This window comes from Vipera ursinii (genome assembly GCF_947247035.1).
Source record: "Vipera ursinii genome assembly, chromosome: 5".
Classification (NCBI taxonomy): Eukaryota; Metazoa; Chordata; class Lepidosauria; order Squamata; family Viperidae; genus Vipera; species Vipera ursinii.
This window is the reverse complement of record NC_139518.1, coordinates 34,325,718-34,353,082: the sequence shown is the minus strand read 5'-3', so window position 1 is coordinate 34,353,082 and position 27,365 is coordinate 34,325,718. Positions and strand designations below refer to the sequence as shown.

The window sequence follows — 27,365 nt, the reverse complement described above, 5'->3', positions numbered from 1 at the left end:
TGGAATTAAAATAAAAATAAATAAAATAAATATATTCCACATTACCACCTTTTATAGAATTAAAAGTACGTTCTCTAAATTTATCCCACTTCTGTCTTTAAACAACAACAACAACAACAACAACAACAACAACAACAATAATAATAATAATAATAATAATAATAATAATAATAATAATAATAATAAAGTTGTAAGAATCTTGGAGGTCAGCTAGTCCAACCCCCTGCTCAGGAAGGAAACCCTATACCAGGGGTCGGCAACCTCGGCTCTTTTATGACTCGTGGACTTCAACTCCCAGAATTCCTGAGCCAGCATAGCTGGCTCAGGAATTCTGGGAGTTGAAGTCCACGAGTCATAAAAGAGCCGAGGTTGCCGACCCCTGCCCTATACCATTTCAGACAAATGGCTATCCAGTCTCTTCTTAAAAACTTCCAGTGTTGGAGCATTCACAGCTTCTGGAGGCAGGTTGTTCTGCTGATTAATTGTTCGACTTGTCAGGAAATTTCTCCTTAGTTCTAGGTTGCTTCTCTCTTTGGTTAGTTTCTATCCGTTGCTTCTTGTCCTGCCTTCAGGTGCTTTGGAGAATAGCTTGACTTCCTCTTCTTTGTGGCAGCCCCTGAGATATTGGAACACTGCTATCATGTCACCCCTTGTCCTTCTCTTCATTAAACTAGACATACTCAATTCCAGCAACCGTTCCTTAAATGTTTTAGCCTCCTGACCCCTAATCATCTTTGTTCCTCTTCTCTGTATCTTTCTAGAGTCTCAACATCTTTTTTATATTGTGGTGACCAAAATTGGATGCAGTATTCCAAGTGTGGCTTTACCAAGGCATTGTAAAGTGGTATTAACACTTCACTATTAATCATGTTTTCAGTTCAAGCTCAGATTGGGTTAGGTTGGGTACTGTATAATTATCTCTAGATTTCCTATTACTAACAGGGTGTACTTTGTCATAGATAGGGCAATATTTAGATGTATAACAAATAGTCACCCACTACTCTTGCATTAAAAACTGCTACCAAAAAAAGAAAAGAAAATACCTTCCAATTTTGCAAGGTAATTTTTAAGACGTCCCAGTAGGTTACTATTTTGTTTCCTCCTACCAATTGGTGTGTGTGTATGTGTGTGTGTGTGTGTGTGTGTATGTGCACATGTTATTTTCAGCAATTGTGTGTGACATCTCAATGAGAGTTGTTATTGTTAATGAAATTTGGTAGGAATTTATGTAACATTAAAATTCATGTAAGTTATCAAATCAGCCAGATGTGCTTTTGATTGATCTTTCATGAAGTGGGTTCATGCACTTTTGATCAATATCAGCAGACCCCTCCTATTTACTATAACTCTGGACGGGTCATAGTTCAACTTAGAGAGGATGCATGGCAATTAACAGAACAAGGGATCTGTCCTTCTGGTATATAAATGAAAATAGCTGTGGAGAAAAAAATGAGCTACTACTTATTACTAGTTAAAAAGAATGTTTTGCGGCTTTACTATTGAAGTTATTTTGATAGTACAAAGAAAAAGCCCTTGATTATTCTGAAGGCAATAAAAATGAGGATAAAAAGTATTTTGTAAATATTTAGAGCATCCTGAGTTATAAATAGTTGGTCTGAAGATCACGAGTTAGAAAGTACATAATTTGATGGCTAATGGTCAATAACAAAAATATTTTTAAACAATTTGGAAGTATTACCTACCTAGTGTTATCTACATATGTTCAAGAAATATCGTTACGGGAAGCCTTAAGCTTTAGAATCCATAACTATCTTGATCTTCATAAAGGGTATAAACAATAGCTATATTTTTATTTAAACTGCATAGAATTGAGTAATCCTGAAATGTTATTTGTATTTATTTTGGCTGAATTCCTTAAACAAACTGGATGATCTTTAATGGAATGCATGTATTCATTTCTTTGTCTTCCTTTAAATATAGATGGGTTCAATTGTCTAGTGTAATATGGAGACTTCTTGTATGCTATATGAGGATTTCAATGTTCAAAACACGTTATGGAAAAAATTGTAAGATGCATAAGAGTAGGAAATAGCTGGAAAAGCTTAACGAGGAGTTTGATTTGTTTTTCTTTAAGGATGCCACCCCTTACTAAGTTTGATTCATTTATGTGTACATTCTCTTCTTTAAATTTAGGAATAGTTTCCACATGTGTCATGTCTCATTGTGGTTGGGAAATTCTCCAAGATTACCACATAGGAAGTGGTAATTTCCCTGTGTGTATTGTTTATGGACATGTGACAATTACTCTGAAGCAAAGTGGATTTTTATACAGAATTTTAAAGACATAGATCTCTTTGAATGTAAATATGCACATTTTGTTGAACACTGAACTGTTCCAGAAAATTTATTTTAGCCAATGAAACTATACCTCCACAGAAATGTATTAAAAAAATCAAATTTTGATTTTGTGGTGGACTGCTGAATATGCTTAAGTGATTTGGAAGAATAATGCTGCATTTAGATGACTTTAGTGAACATCAGTTGATATAAAGCTGCAGTTAGGAAAGCCACTGGAAAATCTAAAGAAATTGTTGGAAATGTATTTGTAAAAATCTTCTGTAGATATTCCTGCACCTGTGGTCTACATAGGGAAAGTCTAAACTGAAAGAATTATCAATTATTTATCATGGCTGTCAGATGGTTGTCTCCTGTGGAAGGATGGGATATAAAAATAATCTGGTGAAATAAATTAAATTAGTTTATATAAGAATTGGTCATACTAAGTTTCTTATTTCATTTCTCTTTGACCCCAGAACTTGAGTATTTTGGATAAATCAAAAAGTAAAACATGCAGTTAAGGAGGATTTGAGTCATACTGATGTGGATATTGCTGTTTCTTTCTCATCAAATGAGGACTTAAACAGAAGATTAGAAATGTGTACCAGAGACAGTGGGAGTTGATATACAGAAGCAAGAACTGTTTCCATGTGTCCTGATTTGAACAACTGTTAAGATTTGAACCATCTGGGCTAGATGTAACAAGTTAATCTTTTCAAAGTGCTCTCACATGATTGGGCATTAATAAGAAATAACTTCAGAATTGAAAGGCTACGTGATATTTGGAGAAAAGAAAAAACATCCAATCATATCAAAAGAGATTGTCTGCACTAGAATACTGGCAGAAGTCTATTGTTTTTTTTCCAAAAGAATAATGCACAGTAACAGAGTTGTTTGAAGAGATGCTTTGCAACTCTTGCTGATATTGCAGTGGGATTTGTAAGTAATTTTAAAGATGCAGGTTCTGTCAATAGATGGTAATAATTGGCCTATAAATAGCTTGCTTTGAAGAGAAAAAGGAGTTTGTAGCTTTCCATGTGGGCTTGTCTCTGGTGGGTACTTTCTGGGCTCGTTCTTTTTTTATCAGATGTGGTTTAGACTAAACTTTTTCATTACTCTTGTTTTCTTGCTACTCTTCCTTTGTGCATCTTGTGTATCTGAAATTGGCTTGCTCGGTTTCACACTCTGCTTACATCCCTTGGATAAATTATGGAGTTCCAGGACATTCAATGATACATTATTTCATTCTTCTTGTTTATATTACATTACATCTACATTAAACCACTAGATGACTATCAGTTTAGGGTTAAGGATACAAATTTGTAGGTGATATCCCACTGCACATCTCAGTCCTGGACAATCAGGTAAAGCTGACAATGTACCAACCCAGTATCTGGATGCTTTCAGATACAATGATTGTGCTCAAAATCCTCTTATTTAAATGTTGTCATTTTATGGCACTGAGGAAGTACCGGTATGTCTTTTCTGTTGTAGACATTGCCCCTTGAAATAGCATCTCCCAGAGACAGGTATGCTCCCCATCTTCAAATGTTAAGCATTGCCTCTGTGGTTAGAATGCTTTGGGGACATGTTGGGATTTTTTAATTTTACGGATAATGTATTGCCCAAGTAATGATTTATTATCTTGAGTTTTTAGCAATGTTTTAATTACGGTATATATTTGGCTTTTGTAAGTATCCAAAATCTTTTTGAATTGCTTGGTCTTAACAAATATGAGAACTTCATAAATAAATACATTTTTGTCCTAATATATATTCCTGACTTATGGCTAGAACTGCAGAAAGAATTTGAATTACATGGGCTACTATAAATTTGCTTGCTTGCTTGCTTACTTACTTATTATATTTGTTTGCTACCCATCTCATGTAGATCAGATTTACAATCACTCGGTCTCCTACAAATTGCAAAAACTGGTCTTAGCAATATAAGTAGATGATTCCTACATAAATTGATCTTTGGGTTTGACTGATTTCATATCAAATGACTTTGTCAAAGCTTTAGGAAAACCCTTTAGTTACTTAAAAATATAAAATTATTTTAGTATTAATAAAAATATTTATCTCCACGATTCTGAAAACAAAAAACAAACCAAATTCCCTCTCTGTTTTGGAACAACAACAAAAAACTCCAATATCTGGCAAAGGACTACAAAGTCATCCAAGTTCAATATTAATATCCTGATAAAAATTACACAAGGGTTATTCTGTAGAATATTTGTGTTATTCTGTAGAATATTTGTTCTCTGTAGCATAATTGACTCCCTCGTGTTTCAGGGATGATACCATGATTATTAGCCAAAGGATATATTATTCTGATGCCTCAAGCATTAGGATAAGCCTAAAGCACAGTGTATTTATGTATTCAAAAGAAAAGGATATACTTTTTCTATTAATGCAGTCCTTAAAAGTGCACACAAAAATCACCTAAAGAGGCATTATTTCAGTTAGTGGCATTTTTTACAGGAGGAACTGTTATTCAGTGACAAGGCATGCAATTTGTATAGAGAACCCTCCAGGCTATATATCCAGGTAGGATGATCTTGACTAATAGTTTTGAAAGGAGCTGCTAAGAATCCATCTTTTTGTAACTTGGTGCCTGTCAAATGAGTTACCGTAGTAGTAGCTGATTTAAGAGTTGCATTAATTCTGTTTGGTCTGTGACCATATATTTTAATAAAGTAAACTGCATTATCTCTGATGTGGATTCTTTAAAGCAGCTGTATTTTTTCATGCTTGGTCCTTTTTGTAGACTTCAGCTCAGCATTCACCTAAAACTCTCTGTATATTTGAGCTGGAAAAATGTTTAAAAGGAGAAAATACTGTGCTGAGAGTTCAACATTTGAAAAAGCATGGAGAATATACTTGAGATTTGGCCAGATTCTTAGCATATGGTTAGTCTACAGACTTTCTAAGGAATGCTGTTATCACAGAACTTCAAAGTTTGACACAACTTATTTTCATATACTGTAGCACTGACAACTCGTCATAACTTGAACCAGCTTTAAAATTAAATTCCTGTAGCAGAGATTAAATAACTGTAGCAGAGAAGCATTTTCTTTTCCTTCAGGTTTATCTGTCTTCTGTGGCTTTCTTTCTATTTCTCACTAAAGTTAGTAAGTTGCTGGTTTAATAAAAAAATTACAGTAGTCTTTCCATTGGCAGTAATTTAATATTCATTTCAAAATGCCTTATCCCTAAAATTAGAGGCAAATAACATATAAGTGCTAACACAACCTGGACTGCTTAACATAAACCATGCTGTAATTTCATTTCACAGGTGAAAAGAAAATTAGTTTGGTTGCTTTCTTAATGCATAATCACACAAATATAAATGAGCTACTTAACCTATTAGCTTAAACTCCCACAGCTAATAATCCACACAATACTACCAGAAACTGATTAATCCCATGTAATACATGTATGCTTTACAATTTTTATTGTTGGTATATATTGACCAAAGAATATTTGCATATAAATAGAATAACGCAGCTCAGGGCACTGAAACATTCAAATCTCTGAGTTTTGTGATTTTGGAAAATACCACAAATTGGACTAAACAGTACTTACAAAATAATGATGAAATACTATATACTGTACCCCCAAAACATGCTTCAGACAGCAATCTCTTTTTTAAAAAAAATGGCTATAAGATCTATTTAACTCAATTGAATTTATTTTCAAGTCAATGAGCTAACAAAATAGCATTTCAAATTCACTGTAGTCATTTGAAATCACTGTAATGGATGAAGTATGCTAAAGTCTATCTTCAGTTAAGGCCAAGTAAGGGAGTAGTGCAATAATAATACACTCAGTCATAAAACACTGTTCCCTGGCAATGGTATGATATAGGAGGGGCTTCTAGAACTATATTTTAAGATTTAATTACCGGTATATCAGTTCCTTCAAAGAAAATGTCTGGCACTTTAAAGGTGTGTGTGTGTGTGTGTGTGTGTGTGTGTGTGTGAGAGAGAGAGAGAGAGAGAGAGAGAGAGAGAGAGAGAGAGAGAGAGAGAGAGAGAGAGAGAACAGTCTTGAACAAAGCTATATGAACAAACCTATATTCCAATAGGAAGCAAAGATAACTGCATTAAGGATAGGAAAAGCCACAAAATTGTAAGGTTATATGGGAATGAGCTTTAGGAACAGGGGGAAGAGATGTTGCCTAAAGCAGACAGGAAACATGACCAGATGAGCTAATTCTACTTTATAGTCAGGCCACATTCACAGAATCTTGCAAGTTCGAAAATACATATCTCTTGCCATTATTTTTAACAGTCTGATGGATTAGGATACTTTTTAAGTTTACTTCTTTACCCATGAAGCATTTGTGTCTCTCTATTTTATATTTTCCTCTTATTCTTCAAGATCATTCTTGCATGTTATTATAAAACTCCATAGTATTTGAATTAAACTGCCTTGGTGGAGCAGTGGGCTAATGCCTCCTCAAGTAACACCAGCTGCCTGCAATTAGTGCAGGTTCGAGTCCCACCAGGCTCAAGGTTGACTCAGCCTTCCATCCTTCCGAGGTAGGTAAAATGAGGACCCAGATTGTTGGGGGCAATAAGCTGACTTTGTAATAATGCCGCTTGGGGGGGGGAAAGCCCTAATAAGCAGGCATATACATAGAATGAAGGCTATTGCTAAGCACATTGATTTGTACTTTAGACTGTAAGCCTCCTGAGTCTTCGGAGAAGGGCGAGATATAAATGGGATTAAAAAAAAGACATAAATATCAGATTTTTTTCTTTCCTCAACAGATAGAAGGGAGTTCTTCTTGAAAATAGGATTTGAAGATTCTTCAACCAATTGGAAAGACCATGATAAATTTTGAGATGTATTGTACTGCTAGTTCCTTAAGTCACTGAACATTGGCAATTCTGGCTGAACCTTGAAGTACTAACAATACCCAAGCTATAAGCTGCCACGATAGACTAATTAGTAGGGCTTTGAAGTAAGCATATGAATAAAGAAGGTTTCAATTAATCTAACTCATTCCCTTAAAAAATCTTACTAAAAAACTATGAAAAGCAAAAAGATAGGGAAAAGACAGACGGAAAATATACCTAGTTAGATGCAATATGCAAGATCTTACAACTGCACATACTCCTGTTTGGTACAACATACAAAAAGGGATTAGTTGCTTTAGAAATATGCTTTAAATATTTGGTGCCAATTTCCCAGATAGTTTTGAACTTCAAGTCTTAAACTGATGGTTTTGAATATAATATAATTACACTTCAAAAAGGAAAATGATTACATTAACATTTATGGTACCAAATTTGAACTACTGCTATACCTCCACTGATGACAATCAATTATTTAAAAATATAAAAGGAAGCAGAGGTTTGATTTGGCTCCAATCAGGGGAATAAATCTGAAGAAAATGAACTCTTGCAGCTGTAGTATTTCTATACTCCTTTATATCTGATATCCAAGACTGTATTCATATTTCTTCCTGATTTAGAGATGTTATGTCACTAACATATCTTACTGGACTCAAATCAATTTCCTGCGTTTCAGTAACTTATTTTTAAAATCAGTGATTTGAAATGGGAATTCTGATTCTTCTCTATTTTCAACATCTTTGAAACAATACTTTTTAAAAAACATTTATATTTTCATATGTATAAAATGGAATCAAGTACAAAGAAGTAAAACTGTTCTACATAATTTTTTTTATACCATGTTGTCATTTGTACAAAATACATGCCTCAGCAAGTGACAATCCCTGACTATATCTGTACTTGAAAGATAAACATGGGTGACCCCAATGTGTACAAGGATGGCAGGTTACCAATGAATACCAGGGTTCTAGTTTAGTATGGGTTCAATTTAATCTACAAGAATTCTAGTGAATAGTTGATTTATTACAGTAAAAAAAATTCAGAAAAATAAGAATTTTGAATATTAGAATAACAAATGGTTATATTATGATAATGTTGCTCATTTATAAACTACTCTGCATAATAAGATACCCTCCAGTAATGTAACATCTAAGCTTCTCAGCCAGAAATGGTCATTAATGAAAAACATTAACATATGCTTTTTACAAACCAATTTGGGAAAGGAAATTTAGTTCAGATAGAGATAAAAGTTAATAATTTCCTCTTCTGAATTATGTCCTTCTATTGAGTTAATAAACTATTTTTCACAATAAATTGTTAAGAATGGGTGAAAACAAGTCTGAATAAGGATTAAACAAAATCACAATGAGCTGAAACACCTGTTAGAGATGCCTTGTGATGCATATGGTCTAACCCAGAGGTAGGCAACCTTGGCTCTTTTATGACTCCTGGACTTCAACTCCCAGAATTCCTGAGCCAGCTGACTCAGGAATTCTGGGAGTTGAAGTCCACGAGTCATAAAAGAGCCAAGGTTGCCTACCCCTGGTCTAACCCATGTCAGCATAAAATATAAAAAGATTCATACATTAGAACTTAAAATTCCTAGATTATCTCAGCAGCATGTAAAGAAATGATAGTGTTTCCCATTACTAAATTAAAACCTATCAACCAGGTATAGGAAACCTCTAGCCCTAGGATTTACATCCCCAATGATGTTTCTAAGTAAGCATTCCAGACTCCTTTAAAGAAGAAAAATAACATAAAGACAGCATGGAAAATCTAGAAAAGATCTCTTTATTTTTAAGTGAAGTCTTTAAAATAGTCCTCTTTAGATTCACACACATTGTTTATGATTCTGAGAATGTCAAGCATAGGGAAAATCAGGAAGTCCAGACAATTCAAATGAATATAAAAGTTTATTTGTAGCTTATGCTCTCTACAAGAATCTGAACTACTGACAGTCAAAGCAAATAGGTGGTATATAAGAATCAGTGGAATTAAGGTGGGCTGGACTTAGATCTCTTGACATGAAGAGCATGAAGAGACTCTAGATCAGGGCTTTTCAATCAGTGGTACGGGTACCACCTGTGGTACATTGGCCCCTGGCAGGTTGTACGTGACCATCCTAGAAAAGTGGTAGCAGGGGAGGGGAATGAGCTGAACCGGTGGCAGCACCGCACAAGCCTGAGCGAGAGATGGCTGGAGCTGCAGGCCTGTCAGGGCTCAGCAGAAGCGGCAGGATCAGTGCTTCTTTGGGGCTGTCAGGGCTCAGCGGAAGCACCAGGATCAGTGCCAGGCTCCAGCTGGAGCTCGACGCTGATCCTGGCACTTCTGAGCCCAGAAGAAGCGCCAGTCAGCTGGAATGTTGCAGCATCTCTCTTGTGATTTACATTCAGATGCTTGGCAACTGATTCATTTTTATGATGGTCACAGTGTCCCAGGGTCATGTGAAGTGACCAAAACCTGCTGCAACCACCCAGCAGATGGGGGGGGGAAATAAAAACCAAATACCACCCCACCCCACCCCCACTGCCAATCCTCAACAGAAATGCTCACAACAATGAAAACCTCGGACAGGACGCCGCCGGGAGGGCAGGCAGGTGTCTTGCTCGGCTGTGGCTTGGGAGGCACTTTTTTCAGTGCCATTGTAACTTCAAACAGTCATTAAGTGAACTGTTGTAAGTCGAGGACTACCTGTACTTCATCACTTTTTTCCTCTTTTTTGTCATTAAGTTTTTAACACCTTGCTAGGCGACTGCTGGTACTCGGATGTTGCCATATCCTAAAAGTGGTACAATGGGTGAAAAGGTTGAAAAGCCCTGCTCTAGATGATGTATGTGATCCCTCCCTTGAGCTTAGCTTGGTCATCTCCTACAAAGAAGAGTCCATGACTTGTTTGACCAACCCAGCCAAGAAGGAATATTAATGTCAACCAACACCAAATGAGATCGATGGTTGAGCTGTGCAAATTTACAAACAAGCACTTAAACTCTACTTATAGGCAAGTAATTATTCCTTTTTATCTTTGTGATTCACATGCATTGGTTAATAGTTACCTTACTACCAATACAAATATCTAGGAAAGTCTTGAGCCAGTGTATCTTGAAGACATGGACACAGTTCTTTCTACCACTTCTAAACTCTGGCTTGTCTAACTATCCAGGGAGGGGAAAGGGAGTTAGATCCAAACAGTAGTTAATGTTCTTAAAAGGAATGGCAGATTTAAGGGACCAATCTGCTCACTCTTTAAGACGCAAATCTTTCCCTTTCAAACTGAATCACAGGCCTGATGTGCACCTGAAAGAAATTGAATGATCCAGATTGGTAAGAATAGTTATTGGAGTAAGAACTGGGAAGCCAATTAGAATTTTTCATCAGATAAAGTGTATTTCAAATCATTATGATGACGAGAAAGAAAATACTATTTCCCAAAAGAAAAAAGTGTGATTATCAGTTCTTCACAGCTCCAAATCAAATCAGCTTTACATTGTCCTCATAGTAATATAATTTCCTGTTGAATTATATTGAAAGGCATTTTATTATTATTTATCACTCCCAGCAGCCAAAGTCTAAAGAAATGTACACATTTTGGGTAACATAATACAACAATGAAATCAAGTTTTCCATGTATACTTCCATTTTATTCTCAAGGTCATGTCATCAAGGTATCATTTGGCCTTATCTTCAGGTATGCATGCAGCTAGGTTTGTTCCAAACCAGGCCCACAAATTATCACACATATTCATTATAAACACTTATGGCTACTGTGCTACAAAAGTATATCGTAATTCCTTCTTTCCTATTTCTATACACAAGCAGCTCTGAGGCATAATTCAAAGACAGGTGCAAAGTTAATGCACAAAAGCAACCATTAATCCAAATCACTTCTATTATTTTTGGATAGCCAAGCCTGTACTGTTTTGAGTTCTTGGCATTTTTTTTCTTCATTTGCCAATCTAATTTATCTCTCTACAGCTTACATTAATTTATAAGAGTGAACCCTCTGGAAAATGCTAATTTCTTCTTAGTAGAGGTCTACTGCATTCCATTTCATGATGTAAATGAAGAATGAATAACTAGATAGTGCTTGATCCTTAAATGTTTGGGGGGATAAAGTATTACTGCAGTTTTAGACTTAAAGCTATGCCAAGTAAACTGCCTAACCTAATTTAGCACAAATCTAATTGGCATTTTTAACTATAGAAAACAATAGCATTATGTTTGTATTTTTGTGTCTATGAACTATGTGCACTTCAATAGCAATTCAGAAAATTGTTCAGGACTTTGTGCAATACTTTTCTATTCATTAAGATGACCTTTTTAGGCTTTGCTACAAGTCTGAAAATGATGCTGTGGCCTCTGTGGTAGATTTTTAATGTAATCTATTGCTATATATGCAACACTATATTTAAATTATCCCCAACTTTGTTAATATTTGCTATATTTAACTCTGGGGAAATTTCATTCTGAAAAGAGGCAATAAGAATGGAGGGAGGAAGAATTCAGTACTGTACCTAGTTTTTCCCTTTTTTAACCTACACAGGAATCAATGTGTCTTGCTTAAAAGTAACAGCAATTATGTTACAAGTAACAAGAAGCCTTAGTGAATTAAAATAAGTATTGGGGGGAAAAACTGAATGCCTGCAATCTCCTGACATATCATGCTATTAGTTGTTGCACCAGCTGGTAAAGTGCAAGCCAGCTTTCTTAATCTGGCACTATTCATTTGCAAGACTGAAATTTCCAAAATTCCCAGTCAGTGGGGAATTTTCCATTGTAAATTACAGTATATAGTATATCACATCTGCAGAACATCAAGGTCATGAAAACTGATGATAGATTATGACAAAGGAGCCTTTATTAAGCCCATCTAGTAAATCTATCAGCTGTGACAATGTTAGATTTGAGGATAGTCCCAAGTCACTATTTTCTGCTTACCAGAAAAAAAAATAAAAGCTTATGTTGTCTACCATTTGGATGACAAAATATAGTCACACTTATGCATTAATATTTCTTTTTCAGATTCTTGAGAACCCATTTTGCTCTTTCTTACACAATGACTTAATTATGCCCACTACACATTCCTACTCTGTGCAGCTTCTTTACATGCAGTATACGCTCTCACCAGATACCTCTGCATTTCAATTGTACAAACTGTCAACCCTGAAAAACTGATAAATACAGGCTGAAAAGACAAGCTGAAATAAAATGCACTAGACCATGTCAGCTCAAAGGAAGAAATGAAAGGCTGAAGTTTCAGCCCTGATTTAAAATATGCACCAAAGAAATGTGGTATGAATGGGGCCATGGATAATTTCTTGATTAAAATAAAAATATGAAATGCTTCAAGGAACTCCAGGAACATAGTATTCAAGTACCAGGAAGTAAACCAAATTAAAAGGTTGTACATCATAAGATACTGACAGAGTTGCTTTCCTATAGTCACCATACAGTTGTTTTCTAGTCTCAGGATATACTTGAATCCAGAATTCTTCTAGAAGTTCAGGTGTTAAAAATGACCAGGTAAACCTAAATTTAGTTTTAGCTACACCATCATTGTCTGTTTCAGGAAAAGGATTGTTTGGCTAAAACTAATTTATATTATTTTTTTAGTCACAGAATCAAGTTCATCAAATATTTCTTGACCAATCTTTAAATAGTCTAAAAAAACAGCAACACCCACCCCCAAAACATTGATGGTTTCATATATGGTATCTCTTTGAAAAGCTGCTGAGAGTTTTATGTAGATGTTCATGTATTCATTTGCTTTAGTATTTAACTGATATATCAGTCTCTGCCCATTTGAAGATATCCAGTGCTAGATTTTGATTTAACTCAGATTCAATCACTATTCCTAATTTTGCTGAAAGACACTAGAGTCCTGAGGGCAATGTAGAAAGTGATCAATTAAAGAGTATTGGTTTTGACATAATTACCTGATATAAAAGCTTTTGTACTAGATTATTGCTGCTACATGTGATCAACTTTATGTAAGTTAAGAACTTCAGTTTATCTGAAGTAATATTCTCACAAACATCCTTTATAGCGTCTAGTAAATTCTAACTTTGAACTATGGAATTTTCCCTTAAGCAACATTACAAGTACACAGGAAGGTTATAACTACATCACTTATTTTTTAGGCTTTCCAACTAAAGCAGCAGCTGCTAAAAGTTGTTGAAAATGGAATGGAAAAAGGAAGCTTTCAAGAGTTAAATTATATAAAACTTTGATGAGAAGGAAATACTTAATTTATGTAAATTATGTCATAGTGTTAATTTTAAATATTTAATTCCATATAAAATTGTAGAAGCTACAAATAGATATAAATTAAGCATAAAGCATCTATGGATACAATTACAGTTCCTTTGAGAGAAGTATAAAAAATAGATGATTGCCTTGAGATATTTTATTTATACTTTTTATTTAGGTCACTAAACCATTGTAGCTGTACATCTTATTCGGAAAACAATAGAGGTGGAACTAGTTACAAAGATGATACCCATTCATTATATTAGTATAGTGCTACTAAAAAAAGATAAGGACATTTGTACAGAAAACTTTTCCAAACGTATGCTTCTAGATATTTGGAACAATACTTTTACAATTCTCTGAGGATGGGAAAAGCAGAATGGTATCATGTCAGTTTCAATCATGATTCACTTTTATGTTCCTCTTCCATTGTTAAGAAGCCATGAAGGAGGGTCATTAATATATTTTGACCAAGAAAGACCATTACAGATTTCTTGTCCAGTGATTTAGAAAAACATGGGATCCAGCAGATAATCATCCAGAAACCAACAATTAGTATTAAGTGGGCCACTTGAAAAAAGTACTATCTTTGCTTTTGGCTTGGTAGACTCTAGATATTATTTATTTATTTATTATATTAAATTTATATGCCGCCCTTCTCCCTAAGGACTCAGGGCGGTGCACAATAAAAATTAAAAACATAAAATAGAAAATTTAAAAAAGAATTAAACAATAAATACAATAATTATATGACAATTTAAAAACCAGTAAAAAGCTAATTAAAACCGTAGTCAGTCTAGGCCCTCTTGTTGGAACAACCACGTCTTCAAGTCACGGCGGAAGGACCGAAGGTCAGGGGTCATCCACAGCTCCGGGGGAAATTCATTCCAGAGGGTCGGCGTGCCCACAAAGAAGGCTCTCCCCCTGGGGGTCGCCAGCTGGCATTGTCTGGCCGATGGCACCCTGAGGAGGCCAACTCTGTGGGAGAGTACCGGGCAATGGGAGGTTGATAATGGCAGCAAGTGGTCTCGCAAGTACCCCGGGCCTAAGTCATGTAGGGCTTTAAAGGTTATAACCAGCAACTTAAATCGCACCTGGAGGGCAACTGGAAGCCAATGCAGCTCGCACAGGAGTGGTGTAACATGGGAGTACCGAGATACTCCCATAAGCACCCGCACGGCCGCATTCTGCACCAGTTGAAGCCTCCAGGTGCTCTTCAAGGGCAGCCCCATGCAAAGAGCATTGCAGTAATCCAAAGAAGAAGTGATGAGGGTGTGGATAACCGTGTATAGGGCATCTCAGTCCAAAAAGGGGCGCAACTGGCACTCTAGGCGAACCTGTGCGAAGGCCCCCTTGGTTACAGCCGTTAGATGATCATCCAAGTTGAGTGATGAATCCAGGAGGACACCCAAGTTGCAAGCCCTTTCTGAGGGGGGCAATACCTCCCCCCATCAAAAGAGAAGAAACTTGTTGGACAGTACGAGATGCCGATATCCACAGCTACTCGGTCTTGGAGGGGTTGAGCCTGAGCCTGTTCCTTCCCATCCAGACCCGCACCGCCTCCAGGCACCGGGACATCACGTCAAGGGCATCACTGGGTTGGCTCGGGGTGGAGATGAACAACTGGGTATGATCCGCATATTGGTGATACCTCACCCCAAAGTCACGGATGATCTCACCCAGCGGCTTCATGTAGATGTTAAACAGGAGGGGGAGAGAACCGACCCCTGAGGCACCCCACAAGTGAGGGGCCTCGGGGTGGATCTCTGTCCCCCTGCCAATACAAACTGCGAACGGCCCGAGAGGTAGGAGAACTGTAAAACCGTGCCTCCCACTCCCAACCCCTTGAGCCATCGCAACAGGATACCATGGTCAATGGTATCAAAAGCCGCTGAGAGGTCAAGTAGGACCAGGACAGAGGAACAGCCCCTGTCCCGGGCCCACCAGAGATCATCCACCAGTGCGACCAATGTCGTTTCCATGCTGTAGCCGGGTCTGAAACCGGACTGGTACGGGTCCAGATAGTCCGCTTCCTCCAGGAATTGCGGGAGCTGACGCACCACCACACTCTCAACAACCTTCACTACAAAGCAAAGGTTGGAGACAGGATGGTAGTTATTCAACGAGGCCAGGTCCAGGGCAGTCTTCTTGAGGAGAGGCCTCACCACCGCCTCTTTCAAGGCGGAGGGGAAGACACCCTCTGTCAAAGAAGCATTGACCACTACCTGGAGCCAGCCCCCTGTCACCTCCCAGGCGGCCGAAACCATCCAGGAGGAACATGGGTCCAATAAACAAGTGGTAGCGCTCAGTTTACGCATGATCCTGTCCACATCATCCAGAGTCACAGGGTCAAACTCACCCCAAATGTTATAATCAAGGCCTGCCCTCACCCCTCCGCCGGACTCTGCCCAGTCGGAGTTCAAGCCAGTCCGGATCTGAGCAATTTTGTCCTGCAGATACTGCACAAATTCCTCAGTCCTACCCTGTAAGGGGTCATCCCTCAGTCCCTGGTTAAACAGGGAGCGGGTCACTCTAAACAGGGCGGCTGGGCGGTTATCAGCAGACGCAATGAGAGCAGAAAAGTAAACACGCTTTGCCGCTTCCCATGTCACTAGGTAAGACTTAAAATAAGTTCTTAGCTGTGTTCGATCAGATTCGGATCTGCTGGACTTCCAACAGCTCTCTAGGCGTCTTTTCCGGCGCTTCATCTCTCGGAGCCCCTCGGTAAACCAAGGGGCCACCCGGGGTCTGCGCCGGGTCAGAGGCTGCAAAGGCACAACTCGATCCAAGGCCCCAGCAGCCGCCCTCTCCCAGGCTTCTACTAGCGCCTCGGCAAAGTCGTGGGCAAGGGAAGCAGGAAATGTCCCAAGCTTCGTCTGGAACCTTTCAGGGTCCATCAGGCGCCTGGGGTGGGACCAACTGGTCGGTTCCGCCTCCCAGCAGCAGGGGGTGGAGAACTGAAAGTCTAGCCGGAGAAGGAAGTGATCGGACCATGACAGGGGAAGGACGGTTAAATCCCCCCTACTCAGATCATTAATCCACTGCCCAGAGATAAAAACCAGGTCGAGTGTGTGACCTCCATTATGGGTTGGGCCCTGAATTATTTGAGTCAGGTCCATGGCCGTCATGGAAGCCATGAACTCCCGGGCCAACTCAACTTATGTTGTGTATTAAATGTGACTTTGGAAACTACCCAGAGTTTTGGGATGGGATGATATAAATTTATAATAAATAAGCAAACAGCTCAAGAAAATAGTATGTAAACAAACCATTGCATATTGCTGCAGCAGTATCAAAGGCATATTTCCTCAACTTGCCATTTTCAATGCTGAATTATGAAGCATGAAAGGTAGAACTAATATAGAAAAATAAACATATTAGAATTCACCATAAGAAACAGTATGGAAGCCTGATTACAATCTCAGACATATGGAGGATAAAATTAAATATTTGTGAGTGATGGTATTTTATCCAGTCTCAAGAGGGTACCCAAATTAGCATAAAAGTAATCAATAAGATTATTTAGATTACAACACACTTTTCTCCAGATAACATGATGGATTAGCATCACATAATACCATGCAACATTAACCTTAAACGGGTGAATATTTTATTATTCAGATTAATGCTCTGCAGATTTTAAAAAATTAAAGCTATAATTAGATATGTAAACAATTTTGTAGATACGCCAATACATAACTATTGCTAATTAGCTGCTGCAAATATTCACAAACACTTAACTACTCTAAATGCACTGTGGCAGTCAAACATGCAAAATGTACCTTATTTTCATTAAAATGTTGACCATATGTAAAAGTATACTTTATAGCCATCATTTATAGAATATTTGAAAATGTGACAGCCAGTTTGAGAGTGAATCATGCTGAACCTCTTTGGTCTAAATGAGATTTTTCTGATCAGCTGGAAAAGCCTAACTATATCTATGGGACATTGACAAGCTATCATTAGTAGAGTACGTCTTAAAATGGGTTGCTTAAGAGAATATTGGGATGAAGGTAGGTTTCTGGTCCCTTCAATCACACTTGAACTAGCTAATTATGTCTCTCAGAAATGAGTATAAAACTTCCTCCATACGTTCCCATAGCCTCTAAAAGCCAGAAAAGCAAGAAAAATGACTGACAATCTGCTATGTATCATTTCTCCCTTCTGTAATACCATGCATGGAAAGACCTTAATGAAAATGTTTCTACTACAGTTCTATTGATCATTCCTTTTTACATCCATAATTATGTGTTGGTCTCCATTAATAAATATTGAAATCATTACTCGACAGAAAAGTTACATTACCGTATTTTCCGTCGTATAAGACGACTTTTTAACCCATGAAAATCTTCTCAAAAGTCAGGGGTCGTCTTATACGCCGGGTGCTGAAACTTTAGGGACAGAGCTGGCTGGAAAACCTGGAGCGGATCTTCCATTTAGTCTGCGCAGGGAAAGCGGGACCAATTGGAGAAGAAGCTGCAGTCTGTGATTTTTTACAGGCTGGGGTCTGGGCGTCTTTCCTTCTAAAGTTGAAGAGCAGCTGTAGTCTATCCCAACTTGAAAGGCAGGTGGGGAATGCCGCAGTCAGAGCAGCTGCTTAGCTCTAAGGACACATTTGACTCAGGAACTGGGTGGGTTGGCTGGAAAACCTGGAGCGGATCTCCCATTTGGTCTTTTTTTTTAAAATCCCATTTATATCTCGCCCTTCTCCGAAGACTCAGGGTGGCTTACAATTTAAAGCACAAATCAATGTGCTTAGCAATAGCCTTCATTCTATGTATATGCCTGCTTATTAGGGCTTTTACACACACCCCCCACAAGCAGCATTATTACAAAGTCAGCTTATTGCCCCCAACAATCTGGGTCCTCATTTTACCTACCTCGGAAGGATGGAAGGCTGAGTCAACCTTGAGCCTGGTGGGATGCGAACCTGCACTAATTGCAGGCAGCTGGCGTTACTTAAGGCTCTGCGCAGGGAAAGCTTTAGAGTGAATTAGGAAAAGTGAAAAAGTGAATTAGGAAAATAGGGAATGGTTGCTGGAATTGGGTATGTGTAGTTTAACGAAGAGAAGGGTGAGGGGTGACATGATAGCAGTGATCCAATATCTCAGGGGCTGCTGCAAAGAAGAGGGAGCCAAGCTATTCTCCAAAGCACCTGAAAGCAGGACAAGAAGCAATGGATGGAAACTAGTCAAGGAGAGAAGCAACCTAGAACTAAGGAGAAACTTCCTGACAGTTAGAACAACTAACCAGTGGAACAACCTGCCTCCAGAAGTGGTGAATGCTCCAACACTGGAAATTTTTAAGAAGAGACTGGATAGCCATTTGTCTGAAATGGTATAGGGTTTCCTGCCTTAGCAGGGGGTTGGACTAGATGATCTTCCAACTTCTTCTTCTTCTTCTTCTTCTTCTTCTTCTTCTTCTTCTTATTATTATTATTATTATTATTATTATTATTATTATTATTATTATTATTAAAGTTTAATCCACTTGCACTGTTTTATGTTTACATGTTTGATGACAAACAGCCTTATGTTTATAAGTGACAGTTTTCCTACTAAGTACCTGCATGTCATAAGCATTTGAATTAAAATTACCATATTAAAATCAAATCTGATGTTTTTTAATTTTTATTTGGTGTGCGTTGGAAGAGGGGTAGTCTTATATGGCGAGTATAGCCCAAACCCTATAATTTAACAGGAAATGTAGGGGGTCGTCTTATACGCCCAGTCATCTTATACGCCGGAAAATACGGTATATTAGCACTAATAATTAAAGCATGCTATATGTTTCAAGGTTTGCTGTTTTCATGAACACAACCCCCAGGAAAACAGATCATCTTCTGTAACAAATCCACAGTAACATGGGGAAAGGCTGTCATGCATAAATATATAGGTAGAATAGGTGAAAAATAAAATTACCTTTAGTGAACTTATCCAATTTCTTTTGATAGGAAGAAAGCATGGTTAAATCAAGAACTGGTTGATTCCATAATCTGGAATTTTTTTTTTTTTTTTTTTTTTGCCCAAGATGGCGACGGCCGCAACTTAAGCTTCGGGCGCTCTTCGAGGGCCCCAAAGGAATTTGCTCCGGGAAGCCCTAGGTATGTTGAGGCGATTCTGGTGGTGGGGGAGCTAAAAACAGCTGCTACGTGCTGTCTTCGGTGGCACTGAGCCCCCCCCCTTTGAATTAGCGGCGTTTTAACATCTGCCGTCTGCCGATCTGCCGGCCTCACGATGGCGCCGAGCGCAGCTATACTGTGAATCCTGGATGTCTGCCTTGCTTCTTTTCATCTGCTGCTGGCTGAGCTGATTTCATGCTGTTGCTGGCCGAAGCGACTTTGGGATTGGGGGTTTTTCAAAACAGCTGCTGGGCGCTGCTTTTCGTAGCGCTGAGCCCCCCCCTCCGGAATAGCGGCTTGTTGATTCAATCGAGCGGCGCTGAGAACTGAGAACTGCCTGCCGAACTGCTGAGCTCTATTATGGCGCTGAGCGCTGCTTCGCTGTGAAACTCGGGACGTCTGCCTGTTTTTTATCTGCTTGCGGATTGAGGCGACTTTAGGGATTGGGGGATCTTTGAAACGGCTCCTGGACGCTACTTTTCATGACGCTGAGCCTCCCCCCCCGAGCTAGCGGCCTGTTGATCTGAATGAGCAGCGCTGACAATCTCTGCTGACCTGTTGAGCTCTGTTATGGCGTCAATCACCTCTACAGCGCCGTGCAGCCCGGGACGCCTCACCTGCCTTCTTTCCTCTGCCTGTTCGCCGTGGATACCCTCTGCTTGTCGGAGGGGCAGCGGCGACGACCCCACCGGATGGAGATCCTTTTTACGACCACCTGCTGACCGACATCGTTCTTTGGTGGCGAGGAGCCTCCTTCTTCTCCCGGATGGTGGTTGCAGATTGTGGGCCTGGTCATCGGCCCCGGCGGACATGTTAGTGAATTCCAGGACCCAACATGACTGCTGGGATCACTTTCCGCCGTTGAAGGATGGCTTGGACTGGTGGATGGACATTGGGGAGAGAATGTTTTGTTCTCCCCCCCCCAGACTGGCGGTGCGGGCTGGCGTTGTGAGGATTGACAGAGGCCTGGCCTGCCTGTTCCTTACTTCTTTTGTTGACAGGCAGGCATTACGGCTAGCTCCATACCTGATGGGAACTAAGATCCCCCTATGGATAATCCAGTGTGGACGGGACCGAACCGTGGTGGGAGGACGGTTCTGGTCTGGTCAGCGACCACCTCACTGGTGTGGGAGACCAGTTGGGGTGGGCCTGGCTTAGGACTCCCCTTTTCTCTCTCTGTTCCAGTTAGACTCCTCAGCCGGAGTGAGAGGACGGCTGAGGTTGTCCCTTGGAACTCCATCTCGGGTGAGAGCTGAGATGGCTTTGCAGATTGAGAGATATGCCCACTGGACCTGTTCTTTTTCCATCTTCGTACCATCAATGAACAATCCTTTGGCTATATTTTCAACATCAGCCCCAAGAGACTAATTGAGTGCTATATGATCCATCGTTATTCCGAAGCGGACTTGTATGCCCTTAGGGCGGTTCCTGCCTCATGGGCGCGACCTGTCGCCTGTTTTCATACTCCCCTTAATGACGGGCCCAAGCCTTGGGACTCCGAGAGGTGGTTGGGCTTGGATAGGGGCCTCGAGTTAAGACGCGCTAAGAGGCCCCTGATCAGATTTTTAGCCGGTTATTTTAGGAGGTTAGGGAGGGGGAGGGAGGGGGGGATGGGGAGGGAACTTGTAACCGGCACTCAGTCTGGTCCTGTTAGAGGTCCTGGTGGGACGGGGTTGGGGGAGGTGGCTGCTGGCGCTGGGAATGTGGGGGTGGGGTATCGAATCCCCACGGCGATAGGGTATGGCAGCAGGTGTTTGCGAGGAGGGTCATATCAACATCTGGGATCGCGCCCCCGCTATCTTCGAGCGGTGGCGCGCTCCGACCCCCCGGTTAGCACCCTCTTACCCGGGGATGAGGGTGATCAAGCCCCTGAGCTCAGGCTGGTCTATTTTAACGCTAGATCCGTAGTTAATAAAGCTCCCCTCATCCGTGATCGGATCGAGGAGGAATGTGCGGATCTGGCGTGCATCACGGAAACTTGGCTGGGCTCGGAGGGAGGGGTGCCTCTCACCGAGTTATGCCCGCCGGGTTTCCGGGTGCTGCACCAGCCGCGGGCTCAGGGCAGGGGTGGCGGGGTGGCAGTGGTTATTCGGGAGACATTGTGTCCCCGGGAGGCCACCATTGTCCAGATGGCCGGGAGTGAGACCCTCCTCTTGAGGTGTGGTCCTCGGGTTCAGTTGGGCTTGTTGCTTACATACCTGGCGCCCAGCTGTGTGGCAACAGCCCTGCCCGAGCTGCTCGACACCCTCTCAGGGCTGGCGGTGGAGTTCCCCAGGCTCGCAGTCCTGGGTGACTTCAACCTGCCATCACTGGGAGGGTCGTCGGAGTTAGCTCGGGAGTTCATGGCTTCCATGACAGCCATGGGCCTGACCCAGGTTATTGAGGGCCCGACTCATGAGGGGGGTCACACTCTTGACCTGGTGTTTCTGTCTGGACAGTGGCTGGATGATCTGGGAGGGGGTTCTCCGTCCATCACCCCTCTGTCATGGTCAGACCACTACCTCCTGAGGCTAGTTTTCCGTCATGCCATCCCCCGCCGCTGGGCGGCGGAGCCGACCAGGTGGTTCCGCCCCAGGCGCCTAATGGACCCAGATCGGTTCCAGAGGGCGCTTGGGCCTATACCTATCACCCTTACCCACAGCCCAGTCGATGCCCTGGTGGAGGCCTGGGAAACGGCGGCCACCAGGGCACTCGACTGCGTTGTACCCATGCAACCTCTGACCCGACGCAGATCCCGTTGGGCCCCATGGTTCTCTGTGGAGCTCCGGGAGATGAAGCGTCGAAGACGAGGTCTAGAGAGCGGTTGGAGATCCAGCCGATCCGAATCCGACCGATTGCAGTTAAGAACCTTTATAAGGTCTTATCTTGCGGCGATAAGGACGGCGAAGTCTAACTACTTTGCCGCCCTTGTCGCGTCCGCAGATAATCGCCCGGCCGCCCTGTTTAGGGTGACTCGCTCCCTCCTTAACCAGGAGGTGAGAGAGGATCCCATGCAGGGACGAGCCGAGGAGTTTAGTCATCATCTGGCGGACAAAATCGCTCGGATCCGGACCGGCTTGGACTCTGACTGGGCAGAGTCTAATGTGGAGGAATCAGGCGGTCTTGAGCACGTTATCTGGAATGAGTTCGACCCTGTTTCCCCTGATGATGTGGACAGGATCATGGGGAGACTGAGCACCACCACCTGTTTGTTGGATCCGTGCCCCTCCTGGCTAGCTTATGCGGCTCGGGAAGGAACACGAGGCTGGTTCCATGCAGTAATAACTGCTTCCTTGAAGGAGGGTGTCTTTCCTGCCGCCTTGAAGGAGGCGGTGGTGAGACCCCTTCTCAAGAAGCCTGCTTTGGACCCGGCTGTTTTAAACAACTACCGTCCAGTCTCCAACCTTCGCTTTCTGGCGAAGGTTGTTGAGAGTGTGGTGGCGCATCAGCTCCCTCTGTTCCTGGAGGAAACTGATTATCTGGACCCGTACCAATAGGGCTTCAGGCCCGGACACAGCACGGAGACGGCATTGGTCGCGCTGGTGAATGATCTCTGGAGGGCTAGGGACAGGGGTTGCTCCTCTGTCCTGGTCCTATTAGATCTCTCAGCGGCGTTCGATACCATCGACCATGGTATCTTACTGCGGCGTCTCAGGGGGCTGGGAGTGGGAGGCACCGTTTTACGGTGGTTCTCCTCCTACCTCCAGGGCCGCTCGCAGTCGGTGTTGACAGGAGGGCAGAGATCCGCCCCGAGGTCTCTCATTTGTGGAGTCCCTCAGGGGTCGGTTCTCTCGCCTCTCCTGTTCAACATCTATATGAAGCCGCTGGGCGAGATCATTCGTGGTTTTGGGGTGGGGTATCATCAGTACGCTGATGATACCCAACTCTTTCTTTCCACCCCGAACCAACCCAGTGATGCCCTCTCCGTGATGTCCCGATGCCTGGAGGCGGTTCAGGTCTGGATGGGGAGAAACAGGCTTCGTCTCAATCCCGCCAAGACTGAGTGGCTGTGCATATCGGCATCTCGGGTTAACCAAGTTATTCCATCCTTAATGATGGGGGGTGAGGTGTTACCCCCCGTCGATAGGGCTCGCAACTTGGCTGTCCTCCTGGATTCACGGCTCAATTTTGAAGATCACATAGGAGCCGTGACCAGGGGGGCTTTTGCCCAGGTTCGCCTGGTGCGCCAGTTGCGTCCCTATCTGGACCGAGACGCCCTACGCACAGTTACTCATGCGCTTGTGACCTCCCGTTTGGACTACTGTAACGCTCTCTACATGGGGCTGCCCTTGAAGACCACTCGGAGGCTTCAACTGGTGCAGAATGCGGCCGCGCGAGTTGTAATGGGGGCTTCCCGATACTCCCATGTAACACCTCTACTCCGTGAGCTGCATTGGCTTCCGGTTGCCCTCCGGGTGAAATTCAAGGTGCTGGTTATCACCTATAAAGCCCTACATGGCCTGGGTCCGGGATATCTGAGGGAACACCTGCTGCCGGCATCAAATGCCCTTCGCCCAGTGCGCTCCCACAGGGAGGGTCTGCTCAGGGTCCCGCCGGTAAGAGACTGCCGGCGGGTGACACCCAGGGATAGGGCCTTCTCGGTGGGAGCGCCTGCCCTCTGGAACCAGCTGCCAGTGGAGCTGAGAACTGCCCCCGACCTTCGATCATTCCGCCGGGGCCTGAAGACCTGGCTCTTCGAGCTCTCGGGCCCAGACTGAGGAGGAATTTTTAATTTGGGGTTCTTTTTAACTGACTACAGGGTTAATTTAATATTTTTTAATTTGGTTCTTAATTTTTGTATTTTGGATTTTTAATTCCCTGTAAACCGCCCTGAGTCCTCAGGGAATAGGGCGGTATATAAATATAACTAAATAAATAAAAAATAAATAAAATAAATGGTGGAACCTAATGCAGTACAGTCAAGAAGCAAAATCCAATTCCGTTTTCTCCAAATGAGGAAAAAAAACATGAGGTAGTTTTTCAGTAGATTTACCAAACATCTGGCACAAGGATGATATGACCTCCAGCACAGCCCTAAAATCAAATATGGCTTGGCTTTTTGAGTACCTCCATCCTCCAGCACTTTTCTAATAAGTACTAATTGCACGTTAATAAGCCCCAGTTGATTAGTATCCTCCAGCTGCTTGCACTTCTGCCTGCTATTTACAAGATCCTAATCAGTTACATGCTGAAGGGCTGAAGGCATTTGTCTCCAAACTGATGCTAGCACATTTCTGCAATGGGAAAAAAAACACAGTCCTTCTGAGGTTGGAAAAGATAATTTCATATTCATGCAAACCTAGGTACAAAGTTAGTTTTGCAATTTTTCATTGTAATTTTTTGTTACAGATACCAAGAAAGTTTAGTGTATCTTCCTTGTCTTTCTTTCCAATTGTCTGTCTTCCCCTGCCTGTTTGAGTATTGATAACCCTACATTCATATAACATCATATAAAACTGCTTCGTAGCAAGCAACTAAGATCACTGTCCTTTTAGCTCATAATATTCAGCAACATCCCCATGCTTCATACCTGAGACTTTCCCAACCTTATCTGAAGTTGTATTTGGTACTTTTTGCAAGAAAACTACCGTACTTGCTTCATTTCAGAATATAGGCCTTCCCCAAGGCACAATGATTCACTGTACTGTTTACACAGCTGCATTTGGACCAAAATTTCAGATCAAATGATAAATAACATATTAGATTTACATATTACTCCACATTGTTTCCACATTTTAAATTTAATGGTATAAAGGAGAATAAAAGTTGCTAAATATAAATAAATATCCAAGAACAAACTATGACTATCTAGACTCTACGACCCTATCTAGTTTGAATAAATAAAATTACATATTTTTAAGTTATGAGTGATAAATGTTCTTACTTGTCCCTAGGGATACCTGATGACAGATTCTCACTGCAGACTAGAATTTTAAAGTTGTTTCTTAAATAACTTTTTCACCTATCATGTAAAAATAGTTGGAGATACTTCAAAACTGCACTTAATACCAATAAATACCAACAAATAACTATTTGTTAAAACCAGAAGCTTTTGTTTAATTAGTATAAAATATTAAAATGCTACCAATCCCAGAGATGGGGAAAGTGACAGAATTGGCTCCATTTCAACAATTTCACTATGATGTAAATAAGTCAGTAAAATATGCAAACATACCACACAGGTTGAGAATGAATCATCATTGCTAACTCTTTAAAATATGCAGAGTGTGGAGGCTGTATTCTTTTAGTTATATTCTAAAGAGAAAGTATCAATATATAAATCTCCCAGGAATATAAAACACAGCATGTTATAATAATGATGCAAAGTAAAACAAAAACACCTTAAAATGAATATTATTTCTTATTGTAAATAAGAAATACCTCCAAAAATACAAAGAAATATGTAAATAACATAGCAATGCATTTGTTCAGTTTTTTGTGTTATCAGCTTTAAAACAAGAAACAAGTGATAACATTTCACCAAAACATTTTACTATACAAAGCGACTATAATCCAGATCACAATAGGCTTTTGCCTTTATTATAGTGTTAAATGTATGTATGCATATATTATGCATGTATGTATGCAAATATTTATTCATTGTATAAATTTAAACCAATCTATGATGGCAAAAAAATTAAAACATAAAACAAATATATACTGAATCTTTTACCTATGTATTTATTTATACACTTAAAATTCTTCCCTTATGCCTTTTAAAGCAAAGCTCTCTAATTTACAAAATATAAATAATAACATCAACAAACAACAACAAAAGTTGGAAGGGACCTTGGAGGTCATCTAGTCCTGGGGTCCCCAACCCGAGTCCGTGGACTGGCGCACGTGTCCACAACATGCCAACAAGCGGGCCGCACAAACAAGCAAAGCTCCATCCTTGGGATGCAGGCAGTATTCAAAACCACACCCCTTCTGGTCTGCGGAAAAACTTTTCTCCATGGCACCTGTCCCTGGTGCCCAAAAGGTTGGGGACCTCTGATCTAGTCAGTGGTGGGTTTCAAATAATTTAACAACCAGTTCCCTGCTTTGTCTTCCTTCTGCCTTGGTTGGGGTGGGATGCTCGGGGAATCAGCTAGGGTGGGGGCAGGAGGTCCAAGTGGGAGAGCAGGAACTCCCAGTTGCAGAATTTCTGAAAGTCCCAGCTGGGGCGACAGGAGGGTATGGTGGGGGGAGCTGCAGGAGTCTCGGAATGGGATAGGTGCAGGAGGGTGGGGGGATCAGCAGGTCCTGGCTGGGGGAAGGTGAGGGGATCCATCTAGGAGGATGGGAGGGCTGGGTTGCCTCTGTGGAGGAAAGGTGTGCCCCACCAGCCGAGCCTCTCATCCACACCGCAGTCACGTAGGATTACATAGAAGGGGTACTGGGCAGGGGGCTGGAGGGGGAGCAGCCAGCAGGGGGAATCAGAGCAGCCACTGTCTCCCTTCTGCAGCACAGCCCCATCAGTGTGGATGGAGACAGCCCCGGGATGGCTGGAAGTGGGCCCTCATCTGTTCGGCAGCTCTGATGGGAGCAGCGGCGGCGGCAGCTGCTCTGAGCGCCTCAACCAGTCAGCCTTGCAGAGAAGCAGAAGGTGGTGGCGGCAATTCCTGCATTGCCAGGCCTGGCCGGCAGTAACTCCAGAAGCAAAGCTGTGCTGTCCATCCTTGCGCTGGTGGGGGTGGTGGTGGGGGAAGGCAGGCCTTGGTACATGCCCACCCCTCGCTGCTACCACTCCACATCGTTCCTGTTCTGTTCCCCCCCAGGGTACAAACAGACAAGCAGGCACGACTAGCAAGGGTTAATTCCTCAGGCTTTAGTAATTGCCTTCTGATAAGGTCTTGGCAGCAAAATACA

At 41.6% G+C, this 27,365-nt stretch overlaps 1 protein-coding gene across 1 annotated transcript in view; it reads right to left on the bottom strand.

Moving 5' to 3' along the window:
• Positions 1 to 27,365, bottom strand: part of SPSB4 (splA/ryanodine receptor domain and SOCS box containing 4) — a 192,380-nt gene that overhangs the window by 116,780 nt on the left and 48,235 nt on the right. The gene's annotated exons all lie outside the window — the stretch shown is intronic.